Source organism: Macadamia integrifolia, unplaced genomic scaffold, assembly GCF_013358625.1.
Source record: "Macadamia integrifolia cultivar HAES 741 unplaced genomic scaffold, SCU_Mint_v3 scaffold810, whole genome shotgun sequence".
Classification (NCBI taxonomy): Eukaryota; Viridiplantae; Streptophyta; class Magnoliopsida; order Proteales; family Proteaceae; genus Macadamia; species Macadamia integrifolia.
The window spans coordinates 154078-171791 of record NW_024870543.1 but is presented as its reverse complement, the minus strand read 5'-3'; positions in this window follow the sequence as shown (position 1 = coordinate 171791).

Below are 17714 nucleotides of genomic sequence, written 5' to 3'. Positions count from 1 at the left end.
AATTGTCGCTTGGTAACTATTGTTATAGGCAAACTCCATAAGGGGTATATATTCTTCCCAACTACCACACATTTCCATTGCACATGCCCTGAGCATGTCTTCTAATATCTGTATGGTTCACTCCGACTGACCATCAGTTTGTGGGTGGAAAGCAGTACTCAAATTCAATTGTGATCCCAAAGCATGCTGGAAGCTTTTCCAAAATCTGGAAGTGAACCTTGGGTCCCTATCTGACACAATGCTCACTGGCACTCCATGCAAGCGTACTCTGTTATCCATATAAAGTTGTGCTAACATGGCCATAGAGAACTTGGTTTTGATGGGAATGAAATGAGCAGTCTTAGTAAGCCGATCAACTATCACCCATATCGCATCCATCCCCTTAGGTGTGCATGGTAGTCCGGTGACAAAGTCCATTGTAATCCTATCCCACTTCCAGTCTGGTACTGGGAGTGGCTGAAGAGTACCATAAGGTCGATGCCTCTCAGCTTTTACTTTTTGGCATGTAAGACAAGTCGCCACATACAGGGCTATTGTGATTCTCATGCTTGGCCACCAGTAATTTTGTTTAGGATCCTTATACATCTTTTACTTCCTGGGTGGAGTGAGTACTTGGAGCTATGTGCTTCCCGCACTATCTTATCTTGTATCTCCAAATCATCGGGCACACACAACCTACCTCGAAACAATAATGCCTCGTCGCTGGCTAAAACGAAATCAAGGTCGTTCATCATTTGATTTTGAATCTTAACTCTGATCCGTTGCAACTCAGGGTCCAAAGGTTGTTTCATTATCACCTCTTGCCTAATAGACGGATGCACCTGTAGGGCTGCCAGGGATACAGTCAACCATTCAAGGTTTTCTGGTTGATGTTCAAGCTCTAAGGTTGCTCCTTCATATAAGAGGGTTTCATCCATTAGCATCGCCTCTTGTACGAGTGGTGGACTGACTGCTAAGTATGAGAGTGACACAGTCTATGCCTTCTGACTCAACGCATCTGCCACTACATTAGCCTTGCCAAGATGATACTAAATGTCACAGTCATAATCCTTCATGAGCTCAAGCCATCTCCTCTGCCTCATGTTCAAATATTTTTGGGTGAAAAAGTACTTAAGGCTTTTGTGATCACTGTATATCTCGCACTTCTCCCCATACAAATAATGTTGCCAAATCTTTAGGGAAAAAATGACTGCGGCTAGTTCCAAGTCATGAGTGGGGTAGTTCTTCTCATTTTCCTTTAGTTATCGGGATGCATACGCTGTCACCTTACCGCGTTGCATGAGAACACAACCCAACCCAACCTTAGAAGCGTCAGTGTAGACTGTCATTCCACCTGTGCCTTCAGGGATGGTAAACACAGGGGCTGACACCAACCTCTTCTTCAATTCCTGAAAACTCTTCTCACATTCCTCTACCCATTCAAATTTCACACCCTTTTTGGTTAACTTAGTCATTGGTGCTGAGATCCGAGTAAAATTCTCAATGAAGTGCCGGTAGTATCCAGCCAAACCTAAGAAACTTCTAATTTCAGTAACATTCTTAGGGCTTTCCCACTCTACTACTGCTTTCACCTTATCAGGATCCACCTCGATTCCGGCCTCAGACACTACGTGTCCCAAGAATCCAACTTGCTCTAGCCAAAATTCACATTTACTGTATTTGGCAAATAATTGTTGTTCTCTCAGCCTCTGTAACACCATCCTCAGGTGTTGAGTGTGCTCCTCTTCTGTCTTAGAGTAGATCAAGATGTCATCAATAAAAATAATTACCCATTTATCAAGGACATCGTGAAATACTCGATTCATTAGATCCATGAATGTTGTTGGTGCATTAGTTAACCCAAAAGATAACACTAGGAACTCATAGTGACCATACCAAGTCCTGAACGTTGTCTTGGGTATGTCGCCGCTCTTTATCTTGAGTTGATAATAGCCTGATCTAAGGTCTATCTTTGAAAATACCTTTGCACCTTGTAGTTGGTCAAACAAATCATCGATGTATGGCAATGGATACCGGTTCTTAATGGTTAGCTTATTCAATTCTCGGTAATCGATGCACATACGCAAGCTGCCATCCTTCTTCTTAATAAACAATACTGGGGCACCCCAAGGTGAAACACTTGGGCGAATAAACCCCTTCTCCAATAGTTCTTGCAATCGCATCTGTAACTCCTTCAATTCGGCTGGTGCCATCCTGTATGGAGCTTTAGACACTGGAGCTGCTCCAGGAATCAAGTCTATGGCAAATTCTAACTCTCTATTAGGTGGTAGATGCATCAAATCATCTGGAAAGACGTCGGGAAATTCTTTAACTACCTTTACCTCTTCTAGAGGTGTAACCTTTGCACCAACATCAAGTACCGATGCTAAGTAACCCTGACATCCACTTTCCAACAACTTTACCTCTTGAAGAGTGGAGACGAGGACCTTTCTAGCCTGTTTCATTTTATCTACTTTGTATACCAATTCTTTTCCTTCATCATCTATCACCCTAATTAATTTTTTGGCACACATCACATTAGCTCGATGGGCCGACAACCAATCCATGCCTAGTATAATGTCAAAATTCTGCATGTTGAATTTAATGAGTTGTGCATCCAATTTCTTCCGACTGATTTCCACTGGGCACGGCCCATACACCTCCTTCAACTGTGTAACTTTGCTGGTAGGCATACTAACAATCATCTCATGATCTAGTGTCCTGGGTGACATACTCAGTTTCTTAGCAAATCTCTTAGATATGAATTAGTGTGTAGCTCCTAAATCAAACAAGACATAGGCTGGTATACCCGATATAGGTAGAACACGTAGTGCAACAATGCATATAAGTACAGTAGGTTATCAACATTTAGCATAAGGGAAATATTAAATTAGAATGTACCTGCCACCACCTCCGTGCTGGCCTCAGCTTCCTCAGCTGATAAGGCATACATTCTTCCTTGCGGTTGATTCTCCTGAGTTAAGGGAGGTCTGTACATAGAGGGCTGACTGGAGGGTAAGGCTGGTCTAACTCAACAATCTTTAGCAAAATACCCAAAACTGTGGCAATTGTAGCAACGGAGTTGTGACGCCGAAGATGGGGCAGGGCCCCTTTGTACCTGATCTGATGTAGACGGGGGACGAGGTGGCCTTGTGACTACAGGCACCATACTAGTGTTTGGGCGAAAAGATGTAGAGCCCGGACCACCAGCTGGTCTAGGAAGGTAGCCAGATGGCCTATAGGGCTGTCTGTATGTAGGCCTAGAACTATACGACCCACGGTATACCTTGGATGAGTTACCCATGTCCGGAAATGGATTAGTCCTCTTCCACAATCCAAGTGTGAGGGACTATTCTCCCTTCTGCTTATCTTCCATGGTTTTAGACTTTTGCACAATCTGGCCATAATCTGTCAAATCTAAGACCTTGAGCACTGACCCAATAGATGCCTTTAATCCCTTCAGAAATCTTGTAGCCTTTTCTTCAGCTGACCTCATGTGCCTAGGGGCAAAATGGAACAAGCTTTCAAACTGCTGCTGATACTCAAGGATAGTCTTATTCCCTTGAGTTAAGGCCATGAATTCTGTCTCTTTACGGTCTCTGAAGCTACGAGGGTAATGGTTGGCCAAAAACAGCTCCTTGAACTGCTTCCATGTCGGTTCCGGATGTGCGGCCAACAATATAGGCTTAGAGGCTTGCCACCAAGAGTTGGCTTCATTCTTAAGTTGCAACCCCACACAAATAAGCTTATGTGCCTCAGTGCACTCAATTACCTCAAATATATTTTCCAGCTCTTGGATCCATTGGTCCGGCTCTAGAGGATCACTTCCTACCTTAAAGAATACAGGTGGCAAATTCCTCTTGAAAGATTCCACTACCCTTGACATATTATTCGTCGGTGGGTAATTGGGTGCATATGCCGTATAGTAAGGGTACGGAGGGGGCACTATATACGGAGGAATGCTGAGTGGCGGAATTGGAGGTGTACCTCTAGCTTGTGGCCCTATATCAGACCCTACAGGTGGGTCTTGTGGAGTGATTATCCGGGGATGTTGACCGGGTTGAGGAAGGTCTAACTGTTGCTATATAGCAACCATAAATGCCTGCTGTTGCTGAAGCATTTGTTGCTGGAAGGCTTGTTGTGACTGCTGGATTATGGTTGCAACATCACCCAGAGTAATGACCAGTGGAGGATCCAGAAGTGTAGTCACAGGTGGGTCCCTTTGTGCCACACCCTGATTAAAGGTTTCTTGAGGTTGTGGGAGTGGGGTTTGCCCCACAGAGCGGGACCTTCTAGGATTTGGTGGTTGACCGACCGGACAAGGACCACGTGAGGTACCTTGTGCATTGCTCTCGGATCTAGTACGTACCATCGTGTCCTTGCACCTGGAACATACCATACACAAACATTGGTTAAGTACTTTAGAATTTACATTGGCACATAATCATATGCCAACACATGGGGTATTACAATGTATGATGTCTTGCAACTAGCCACAGCTAAATCCCAAAAATCTGGTGCTAGCTCTTCGACAAGTAGGACGATGGTCCCACTCGACTCCTCCCTTTTTTTTTTTTCATCAATATCCTATACATATATAATACCTCACCCTTTTTTGTGTTTTTCTCCCAACCGACGGGCTGCCACAGGCGGGCAGCTCGGGTCGGCCTGGCTGTCCAACCCGAGGTGAATACGCACAGGGGCTTTTTATGCCCCTGTTTTTCTCCTCTTTCTCCCATTTCTTCCCCTTTACTCACTCAGGGTGATTTTTGGAGGGTTCTTGGCGCGTCCACTCATGTTTTCACTCAACGATTTCACGGATTTTGGAAGATCCAAGCTCCTCTCTCTCTCTCAAGTAAGTCCCTTCTCCATGTCCCTTCTTAGAACATGTATTTTGGAGGTTAAATCCATTTATACTCCCAAAACTTGATCTTTTTCATGTTTCCTTCCATAGAACAATCATTCCATGAGAATATGATACTTTCTTGGTGATTCATTCATAATTTTGGGCTTTACTACCCAATCTATGAGAGAAAATCCCCAACCATGCCCTAATTTTTCCAATTTGGGGTTTTCTTCTATCTCTACCCTTTTCTCCCCAACTAACAACTCAATGAGATTTCTTATCCTTGATTTGCACTCACAAAGTTGGAGTGATCATGGAAACTTGTATATGCTTGCAATCCCATCTCTTTCCCATGAAAATCCATCTCTTCTCCATGAAAATCCATCTCTTTTCCATAAAAACCCATCTCTTTTGTGTTGGGTTTCTTGAAAAAAAGAATTTGGGGTTTCTATGGTTCTCTTCACATCATTCCATACTTGTGGACAACTTAATGTGGACAACTTAATTCTCTTTCATTCCCTGCACCTCAATGTCATAATAGAAAATTTCTTTGCATAATCTTGATTGTATAATGATAGGCATTTCATTCATAGACATGTAAGCTTCAAGTTCTGCACTATTATGGGATTTTTCATTTTCTTAGATTGAACTTGCACATTGAAATTTGGGGTTTTCCATCATTTGACACCAATTACCCCACTTGAGGAAATTCTCATGAGGTTTTCCATTACTTCTCACTTGCCATGCTTTATACGCCTTCATTACTTTTCTATTTTGCAATGTGCTAGTGGATATCATGTTTTGGGGGCTTCCTCCTATTCATTTTTCCATGGTTTAACAACTCCTCTTTTTATAATAATCCACATTATGTATTTAGGTGCATTTACATATGCTTGCTCACCCACCTATTTGCTTCCTTTGTTATGCAACATCCTTACTTATCATTATTCCTTCTCTTTTCTTACTAAGATGTCTTCTCGCAAGGGCAAGGAACCCGCATCCTCTTCCAATCAACGTAGGGCCACAATTTCTAAACGAAAAAGTGTAGGGACTAATTCCCCAGCCCTTCGCACAAGGCGACAAGGACATGCCCCCATCGATCCTTTAGACTATGATGAGGGACTCTTCCGAAGTTTGGGGGCGGCAACCAATTGGCAAACCTTTCTAAAGAGGTCTGTGATGATGGAGAAGACCGTGGCAATTAGTGATTTCAACAAGATTCAACTTCAAGAGAGATTTACTGCACTGGGTTGGCAGTCCATCCTTAACATCGATCATCCATGCTATGAACAACTGGTTTGAAGATTCTACTGTAATTTGGAGGTCTCTTACCAGTATGAGGAGTACTCAATCACCAGCATGGTGAAGGGGGTGAACATTCGCTTAACTGTGGACACCCTTGCTAGTATTTTAGATATTTCATCAGTTGGGCATCAATTCTACAATCCTCCAAGGAGTAAGCCCGTGGGCCCATCCTTAAGTTCGGAGACGCAGGACCACATTTACGAGACCATTTGTGGCAGCAAGGTACGTCTAGATTCCAAGACAACATTTTACCCAGAGGCTCGTGTATTTGCTCGCTTGGTTCAGTTTAATTTACTCCCTAGAGGAGGTCACCGCAACCAAGTAGGCTTCATGGCGGCCTACATAGCCTTCTGCATCTATAAGGCCTTTGAGGGAGGTGCCGAGCACTTATGTTTGCCCTACGTTATGCTTAAGACTATGGAGCATCATACCACACACCCTGAGGACGGAGGTTTCCCATATGGTAGGACCCTCACCAGGATCTTTGAGTTCTTTGGGGTGGATTTGAGCGGTGAGGAGGGAAAGACTCCAGCGAAAAATTTGACAGGGGAAACCTACAAAGGATGGGTCTCCAAGCTCTTATGGATGTACCTCAGAGAGAAAAAGCTCAAAGAGTCAGGGACAGGGGGAATGCACACAGGGAGGATGTCCCTATGGAGGAGGAGGAAATTAGTGAGGAGGATGAGGATTATGTTCCTCAATTCGAGAAGGAGCCTCTTGATTCGAGAGATGCTGATCCTGACTTTGCGAGGGCTGCAGGCCCACAGTATAGAGCCCCGCCACCTGAGAGTGGTGCATTTGACTTTGAGAGTATGATGACTACTATGAGGGCCTTGAAAGATGGGCAAGATCAGCTTCTAAGAAGACTAGATGAGAGTGCTACTAGAGAGGAGAATATCTTAGAAAGGCAGGCTACATTAGAGAGTTCCTTCCTAAGATTGGGCGAGGATTTGGACACAACGGCCAACGCTATTTCAACGGATTTTTTCAGACTCCCGAGGGATGTACAACTAGTGAACTCAAGGTTTGATTACTACGACCATCGGCTCAATGTTAGATCGAGACCTAGGAGGGATGGAGCAGTAGAGTTAGACGATGATGAGGGTCTCTGAGGACTTAGCTCACCCGTCTAAATCAGCTTTTTACTTATCTCTATGTTGTTTATATTATTATTTTTCTTTGTACTTTTCTCTGTAATTGGACTTGCTAGTATGGTGTTATGATGTTGTTGGTGACTTGTGGTTAGTTTTGTATGCTTGATAACTTATTGTAATTTAGTTGTAACAACGTTAGTTAGCCTTTATCGATTATGCTTATTTGTATATATATGTTGTCTATCAGGTGCTTATGTATGAAAAATTTGGGAAATCTTGTTTTAGCGTCGTTATGCTGTCGAAATTTCGTTAAATCCATACTCGATGGGTTATAAAATCAAATAACTAATGTTTTATTTATTCCAAGCAAACTTTCTCTAATGCATGCCATGAAATGTAATAACTAAATGTAGCCATTTTTTTTTTTTGGCTTTTAACTCTTTAAAGTTTTTACATTTACCCAATCCCATTTCCTATTATAGATTCAGTGGGGTCTAAATGGTATGCTGTGAGTGGATAGAGCATCACGCTCTGATACCACCGTTGTCACACCCCGTTCACACAGAATCGGACCGGTGACCAGGTTAACTCCGGTTAACCCAAACCTACTAGGATCATCTGATAGAGTACCCAACCACAGTATACACACAACTAAGATAATCGTTCAAAAGTTTAGCGAAAGACTAAATTTACCTGTAAATACCCTTAATATACTTGATATCCAAATTTTAGTATATAGATAAATACATGTGGGCCCGCAGGTATGATATTTACACAAAAAGGGATCATCAAAAGAATCAAAAAGTAAAACAGCATAGCCCTCGCACGTGCAATCCGTACCGTGCTCATACTCCTCGGGGACCCACCAATCCTCATTGGAAAACTCAACTGTGGGGCCCGACCCTTGATCTTCAGGCTGGTGACCTACAAAATCATCTAAAAGAGGTGCGCACGTGGGATGAGCTCACTAGCTCAGTAAGTGAAAAGAAGGACCACACAACAATCACATCCATATGCACTATATGTTATGCAATTCATTTTAAATCTCATCCACCTAAACAACATTACTAAGTCTTTAGTTTAGTGCTACTACAACCACAGTGTGTGTATACTCCGGGTACGAGCCGCGAACTCCATCCCGCGATACGCCCATAGGGTTGTGGAAGAAGGCCCACCGTGAGTACTCGAAAAAGTAAAGCATGCCGACTACCGGCTCTCAACATAAAAGTAAATGACAAAAAGTAAAGGTGCTGACCCCCAGCAATTTAAAAGCAGTACGATTGGCCCTCTTGAATATACCACTGAGGTTTTCGACTATCCTAATGACTAGCTGGGCGTATGTCTAACCGCCACAGTGACCCAACAACCGCGACCACTGCTTCCCCCCAAGTGATAACCCAACACCTCAACCACTGTTGGGAAGGGTCGTAGCACGGGAAGATGATAATCCTAAACCACATGCTCCTATATGACATAGTATGATTGCATAGTGCCATCGCGTCCCATTCCACGGGCCACCAATGCACTCGTTTCCAAGCCGACTACGGCATCTAGTCTAATAATGCATCATGCACTGTGATCCCATCATTCATCACATAAGCACATCAATTATTTAGCATTGAGAATGTAAAACATAACACACATGTCATAATCATATGAGGATGACTAAGCTACACATAATTTGCATGATGACCTGGCTATGTCTAGATACAATTGAATGATGCAAAACAAGCCTTAAAATAAAGTCAAACGTCCTCTCCCCACTTACTTTTTGTGTACAAAGACGCACGCCTGGTACGGGTGAGATCTGGTACGAGAAACGTAAATTTTTGTGAACCTATCATAAGTGAAGGGGGTTAGCATTTCGCCACCTTGGGGTCAAAACTAACAAGATTTGACGGTTAAATCATGTTTAGAATCATAAAAGAAGGTTGCACGTCCATTTTGGGTCCATTCGGACACAAAAATCACATTGGGGGCCTCTCGGATGGGTCAGACAGCCCACCTATCACGGCCCACCGGTCTTCTCAGGTGGATGGGTCGGCCCGACGATCGGCCTGCCGGTGGGGACCAAGGGTCGGTCCTCTCAGGCGGGCAGGTCGGCCAGTCGGTCATCTCAGGTGGGCCGTCGGCCCGTCGATCGGCCCGCTGGTGGGGACCAAGGGCCTGCCCTCTCAGGCGGGTGCCCTCAAGCGAGCTGTTCGGCCCAATGGTCCCGGCCCACCTGAGAGGGCGGAAACTTGCCTTCTTCCTTGAAACTTTTTCCAACTTTTGAGAAATCAAATGGGGCTTTTCCAATCACATTTTCTACACATTCAAGGTCTTATAAGATTATTCTAACCTAGATCTAAGTTAGATTTAAGGATTGAAAAGCCATCTTACCTTCTTTGCTCAAGAACCCTTTCAAAACCTCAAGGTCACTTCTTAGCTCAAGAAATCACCAATGCTTCACAATCTTGTAAACACTTCTTCAAATCCTTCAAAATCCACACATAGACCCTCTATTAAACCTTAGATTCATCATCCCAAGTGGGATTTACAAGATCTCAAGAAACTCTACCCAAATCAAGGGTTTTACTTGGGTTTGGTGAAAGTTTAAGAAGCATAGCCTTTGCTCACCTCCAATCGTAGCTCTCGCGTTGGGGATCACTCTTCCGGCGTCAGAATGGGAAGATCAAACCTTTGCGCTGCTTAAATCCATTTCTTCTTCCTCTTCCTTCCCCTTTCATTCTTCTCCGTTTTCTTTTCTTCCTCCTTTTCTCTCTCCTCTTTACTCTTCTCACCAACTCTTTAGTGTAATAATGAGAAAATGAAAAACACAATAAATGCTATTTATACTTTTTTAAAACATCTAAACCGCCCACCTGAGGGCCGAAAATTGGCCAACAAGTGGGATTTCGATGGAATTCGACTCTTGGCATGTATCTCACTCTTGGCATAAGGTATATTATACGTATGCACTCTAGGATATGGCTACATGCCAGCATTACCCGTACATGGCCTTATGATATGTGCATGTGCACGGCTTGGGCACACCCATCTCCTCTGGCACTAACTCGGACTTCTCTAGCCAACCTGTGTTCAAAGTCACCCTTGCCATCATGGTCCATAAAGAACCCGCCAGAGGTCTAGCCTTAACCCACCAGAGGTCTAGCCAACTTGTCTAGCCTTAACCCACTCTGGTTCGGGTCCTGCATGGTTAGACCAGGTCAACTGTGTAATTAGACCGGTTTTAAAAAGTAGGATATCACAACTTTCATGTGTGGAGGAGCTAAATAAAATAAATCCTTGAACTGTTTTTTGTACTCGAGGAAAGACTTGTTTCCCTGAGTCAATGCCATGAACTCTACTTCTTTACAGTCTCTGAAGCTATTGGGATAGTAATTTGATAAAAATAACTCCTTGAATTTTTCCCAAGTTGGTTCCGTATGGGTTGCCATCAAGGTGAGCTTGGAAGCTCTCCACCATGAGTTTGAGTTATTCTTCAATTGTAAGCCTATATAGATAATTTTCTGAGCCTCTATGCATTCCAAAACTTCAAATATTTTCTTCATCTCCTAGATCCATCGATCCGGCTCCAAGGGATCAATACCCACTTTAATGAAGATAGGTGGTAAGTCCTTCTTAAGAGATTCAATCACCTTTGCTGTAGTAGTTGTCGGCTGGTAGTAGGGCAGATATGCCGAATAGAACGAATATGGTGGAGGCATCATATATGGAGGAGTGCCGAATGAAAAAAACCATGGTGTCACCACGGTAGGTGTACCTCTTGGTGGGTCTACCCCCCAAATGCATCTAGGGGTGGTGCCCTAGGAGATGTACCCCTCAGTTGAGCTCTGGCACCCGGCACAAGTGGCAGATCTTGTGGAAAAGTCAGCCCATGGGGATGCTAACCTGGCTGCATAGGGTTCAATTTTTGATGCACCACATTCATGAAAGTTTGCTATTTTTAGAGTAGTTACTGCTAGAATGCTTGCTGCGACTATTAGATAAGAGCCGCAACATCATTTAGAGTGATAATGGGAGGAGGATCCGAGATTTCATTCATAGGTTGGTCCTCTAAATTCTCTTCCTTCCTAGGGGCCACCTGGGGTCATGGGTGCTGTGATTGTCCCACAGATCGAGGCTCTCGAGGATTTGGTGGTCGTCTGACAGGGCGGGGACAACGAGGGGCTCCTCGTACATTACCTCTGGATCTAGTGCATACTATGATGTCTCGTACCTGAATTACATCAAAGTTAGGCATTGATTAAGTGCCATAATTATCACGTGTACGCATAAAATCAAATGCACATCATGCCACAGGTCACATTATCACACTACATTCCATCATCATAGTACACATCCACAACATTAACCGCTACTATATAATCACCACACATGAAAATGCACCCAAATTCCTAGCGCGAACCACTTATAATTCATGCAATTTTAGTATGCTGGATTCAGGGCCCGCCGGTCAGGGCCATGCTTCTGTTAAGAGGTCATTCTTGCTCTCATTTCTCTCACTCTTTGCTCCTTTCATTTTCTACTCCTCTCAAGTTTGTTCAAGGCAACAAAGAAAGGGTTGCGGAGCTCCTACCAAGCACTCTACCCTTGACTTCTCTCCTCCATCTTGGATTAAAGCCTTCAACCACGAAGTTCCAATCTTCAAAGAAGTGTTCTTCTCCTTATTTTCTCTTTTGACCTATGGAATTTTGTTTGCGCTTGATTTATATCCTTTGAAATTTGTTTTTGTCCTGATCCTTCCCAACTAGAAGGAATGTAGTATGAGAATATGACATTTGTCCATGATTGTCTTCGTTAATCCACCACATTTATCAATTTCATGAGTTGCTTAACCCTTTTTTCCCCAAATTTTTGCTATTTTAGGGTTTTCATATTCTTTCCCCCTTTCCTTGCCCAATGTATGATCCAAATAGGTTTATTCACTCACATTTGGTTGTATTTTAGTAATGAGAATAATACATTGCATGCATACCTCCCCATCACTCCTTGGCAAGAAATTTCAATATTTTTAGGTTATGATTCATGAGAAAATTGGGGGTTTTCATTGTTTTGACTTCAATAAAGCTGAGATATGTGTAATTGTATGCATTTGAACCTTCTTTTACACACTATTGTTGAATTCCTCTCAATGCTATGGATGTTCATGGATTATGCTCTTCCCTAGGGAATTTCTCTCACTTTTTTTTTCTCTTGAAATTTCCCTAATGCTTTGGGTTGTTAGTTTGAGCATTTGCATGATCTATGCTCTAAGTAAAATGCTCTCATTCATTGGCTTCAAATTCTAAAATGTGCATTCAAAAATCATGACCCCTTGATGTTCACTTGGTCACTACATTGTACATGCCAACTCTTTTCCTTGTCAACTTATCATTTCTATATGAGCACATTATGACAATGGCATTAGCACCATCGTGGTTTTCTCTCCTTGTTCATCATTCAAGACACATTACCCCCCTACAATGTACTTAATATGAGTGCCATGTTGGATTGTTGTCATTCACACTACTTTCCACTTCTTGTGATCCTATTTGTGTTAACTCTTTTCTTATCCATTGCTTAATTTACTTCCTCTTGGAATTTTCTTGAGTTCTTATGTCTTTCATGTGAACTTTGCAGGATGTCATCTCGCAAGGGTAAGGAAGCTGCTGCCCCATCACAGAGTAGAAAAGCTCCAAATCAGAAGGGGAAAAGTGCAGCTTCGAGCACTTCTACAACAAGGGCTCACTCGAGGAGAAATACACCTGTAGACCCTAAGGAGTATGATGAGCACGTTTTCCAAAGTCTAAAGGTATCGGTGTCATGGTCCACATTCTCCTCAATTCCAGTGCTTATGGAAAAGTCCATGATAGTAGAGGACTTCTCAAGGGTCCGACTACTAGAGAAGTTCACGGCTTTAGGCTGGCAGTCCATGCTTTCCATCAACTTACCCTGCTACCCCAACCTTTTTCGGATGTTTTACTACAATCTCGAAGCTTCCTATGATGGTAGGGTATACTCCCTCACCAGCCGAGTGAAGGGATGGGACATCAGACTACCCATAGAGCTGTTCGTAGAGATTCTTGGCATATCAATGGAGGGTAACTTGTATTTTTGTCCTCCTAGGGGCAAGGCCTTGGGTCAATTTATTGACCAGGAGTTATGGAGCCATATCTACTACACCATCCGTGGCAATGAGGTACGCCTCGAGTTCGAGACTGCATATATTCCAGATGTCCATGTTTTTAGTCGCTTGGTCCAGTTTAACTACTCCCCAGAGCCACTAATGGGAACCAGGTGAACTTCATGGCGGCGTACATGGCTTACTGCATTTACATGGCCTTGGAGGATGCTTCCCGCCGATGTCTTTCCTTTATCATGATGAAGACCATGGAGTACCACACTGCACATCCCTCATATGGTAACTTTCCTTATGCCCAGTGTCTCACGAGAGTATTTCAACATTTTCATGTTGATTTAAGAGGTGAGGAGGGAAAGTTCCCGTTGCATAAGTTTTCCCGACGAAATTTACACAAGATGGATATGCATGGTGTTATGCAAGCTAATGAGGAGGAAATGGCTCTAGAGGATGATGATGAGGAGGATGAGGAATATGTTCCCGCAGTGGATGAGGAGGAAGCAATGGAGACTGAGGATCCTTCTTATGCAGCACCACCTCATCTAGGTGGGGCTTTTGACTATCAAGGTATGATGGACCGATTAGAGGTACTTCGGGTAGGGCAAGAATAGATCTTTAAGAATCAAGAAGAGGGAGCCACACATGAGAGGACACTCCGACAGACCCAAGTAAGGATGAAGATAGATCTTAGGGACCTATCTGAAGCCATGGACTCAGTCGCCACGGAGATAGTGGTGAACCTTGCACAACTACAAGAAGAGATAAAGCTAGTGAACCGACGTTTTGACTACTATAATCATCGCCTTAATATAAAATCTAGGTCCAACGAAGCAGAAGTCATTGACTTAGATGATGATTGATAGTACAGTGAATCAGGATGGTTGTTTCTGAACTTGTTGGGGAACATCTCTCTTTTTTTTTCTTTTTTTTCTTTTTGGGTTCTTTATACTCTTCTATTGGTACATGCAACATGATGCACATTTTAACCTTTATCTCATTACAGCTTTTATGTGAAAATATTTTATATTTACCCAACCCCAAATCCTATTATAGATTCTATAGGGTTCGAACTTACAAGCTATGAGTGTTTAGAGCATCGTGCTCTGATACCACCGTTGTCACGCCCCATTCACATAAAACCCGACCGACAATCAGTTACCCTCGAGTAACCCAAAAATCACTAGGATCATCTAATGTAGTAAACCATAACTCAGCATACAACATAGGATATGAAAATATAATTAGATAATTCAGCAAAAGTCTTATCTTGTATATTTGTAAATCTTCCCCACTTACCCTTGATACCCAAATTGTTATACAAAGTATATATATACATGTGGGCCCATAGGCATGATAATTACACAAGAAATAACAGTTTAAATATCTGGAGCACAAAAAGGGGAATACATCAAAATAATCAAAAAGGTGATGGTCGAAAGTCGCTACTATTGTCCTGCAACCCAACCCTCACACGTGCACCCGACACCTTGCCCAAAACCTTTCGAAATCCACCAGTCCCCTATCAGGAACTCATCAGTGGGCCCTGGCTATTGTTCTTCCACAGGAAACCTATAAAATCATCTAAAAAGGTGTGTATACAAGGGATGAGCTCGCTAGCTTGGTAATGGAAAGAAAGACGCAAACCAGCACTCACATTGAAATGATCCTATATGCATGAAATTCATTTTAGGCCTATCCACCTAGGCATCAATGCTAAGTCGTAGGTTACGTGCTACTCACAACCACAGTGCGTGTATGCCCTGGATACGAAGCCTGATTCTCCATCCCACAATACACCCATAGGATTTTCGAAGAGAGCTGGCCATGTGAACTAGAAAAGTAAATCATGGTCGAACCATAGCATTAAAGTAAATCGTAGTTGAACCTCAGCAGAAAATAAATGCAGTACGCTCAGTCCTCTGAATATATCACCAACGTTTCCAACTGTCCTAATAATCGACCAAGCATACTTCTAACCACCACGATGGTCTATGAGCGACACTTCCCCCTACTGATAACCCAACACCTAAACCCCTGTTATGAAGGGTCGTAGCATGAGGGAATGTCAACCTAAACCCAATGCATCTACATGAGATAGTACGACTACATAGTGCTTCCACGTCCCATTCCACGGCGCACCAATGTATTCGTTTTTAAGCCGACTATGGTGTCTAATCTAGGTATACATCACACATCCAACAAATCATTATTATCCAATAATTGAAATAATCCATGCTCATAATCCAAAGCAAGTAACAAGTATTTAGAAATTTAAAGATACAACATAACGATTCATAAATGCATTTTGCAGTAGACAAGACATATGCATAAGATGGCATTCATAAATGGTAAGATGATGTATAAATGAAAATGATGAAATAAACACTCCAAAATAAAATCAACATCTTCTCCCCACTTACCTATTCACGTACAAGAATGTGCACATTCGGTAAAAGTGAGATCCGGCGTGCGAAGATGAGGGTCACAAAACCTAACACAGAAAGGGAGCTTAGAATATGTATGTTTTGGGACCATAAAACATTGAAGGACATGATCACAATGCATTTAATAATGCAAAGGAGGTTGTTAATGAAGTTGGAGCTCGAACAGAGCTCATTGGGCCACAGGTGGGTCATATAGGTGGGTTGAAGGACCCACCTACTCAAGCTGCTCATACAGACAGCACCCAGACCACAACGGTGGGTGCTACTGATGGGTCTAGGTACCTGTCGGTCCTACCCATCGGTAGGACCCCGGGGCCCAGCCAAGACCAGTGGGTGCTGAAATAACCTAGAGGGGGGGTGAATAGGTTATACTAGTGGAAATTAACTCTTTTAGATGTATAGGTCCCAAGTGTGATTGCAAGTTAAAAACGATGCGGAATAAATAAAATAGGCACAATCACACAACACAATATTTATAGTGGTTCGACTCAATCTGCGTCTATTCCACTCCCTACAAGATTCCTCTTGTAAGGTATTCCACTAGTTCTCCCTTTCAGTACGATAGGTAGGGAAGAAAACCTTTACAATCTTTTTCACGGATAAGAGTATCCTTACAAATCCCCTTTACAGGTAGAGAGGCACCTTTACAATCTCCTTTGCAGGTAGAGAGGCACCTTACAATCTTCTTTAAGGTAAAGAGGCACCTTACACTCTTTTAAGGATAAGAGGATCCTTACAATCTCTTAAGGATGAGAGAGTCCTTACACAAGTCTAAGTATAATCTAGACTTAATGTAAAATAGAAAATGGAGAAGTGGGAAAAAAGAGGATTACCTCCGGTGTGGTGCAAATGAAATATGCAATGATGATAGAATGAATGCACCTTTTGAAGTCTTCTTGATGCTTTTAATGTAAATGCCAAGATGTAGATGAAGACTTGTAGATGATCTTGAGTTCCTCTTGAATGTAAAATAAAGAACTTGAACTTAAGAAATGGTGTAGACCAATTCTCACTTCTAATGCTCAAATAATGCTTCTCTAAAGTTGGGATTGATTGTTAATTAATGAGTACCATTAAAGGTATTTATAGGTGAGCTTAGTGAAGCATTTTAGGTAGGAAATCAGGCTCTAACGCTCGTATTCTTGGACCATCGGTCGACCGCCATCGGTAGCTGGTCGACCAGAAAGAGCTGTTAAGGCAAAATATAGTTGTTGAGGCACTTCCAGGCAGTCATCAGTCAACCAGGACTTTCTACCAGTCGACCGGCTATGGTCTCGGATGGTTTTGGTCGATCGGGGCTTTCAACCGGTCGACCGCCAACATGACAGACTGTTTTGACAGAATGTTGTCATACTGACCAATCGTTAGTGTTTTGAGCATAACTTTTTGGTCCGACCTCAGATTGACCTGAGATCAGTTGCGTTGGAATCACAACTCGATTTCCTACAACTTCTATAAGGTTTCATCTCCTGATACTGACTTTAATTTTACCTAAAATACCCTTGAGTCAGGTTAATGTGGTTTTCACAGAATTTCACTAGAACACATTTTTCCTAATATGTTCCTCACCACTTAGAGACTTTCCATACTTGGTCAAGGTAGTTCTATGGTCATTATAGTATGATGCAATGCACATGCATGTGGTGAGTGCATATATATATATATATATATATGTGGAAGTTACAAATTATATTAAAAATGACCAATCTATCCTAGTAGTCTTCTTCTTCACTTGAACCTTCCACTCTTTGGCACTTTATCTTCTTCTCTTCTTGTTTGCAATTCCATGTCTTTAAGCTTCATGTCTTGACATCTTGAAGCTTAAATTCTTATGATATCTTCTTCAAGCATTGATGCCAACTTGTTGATACTCTTCATTTGATGACTTCAATCTTCATTTCTTCCTTTCATTCACCAAATTC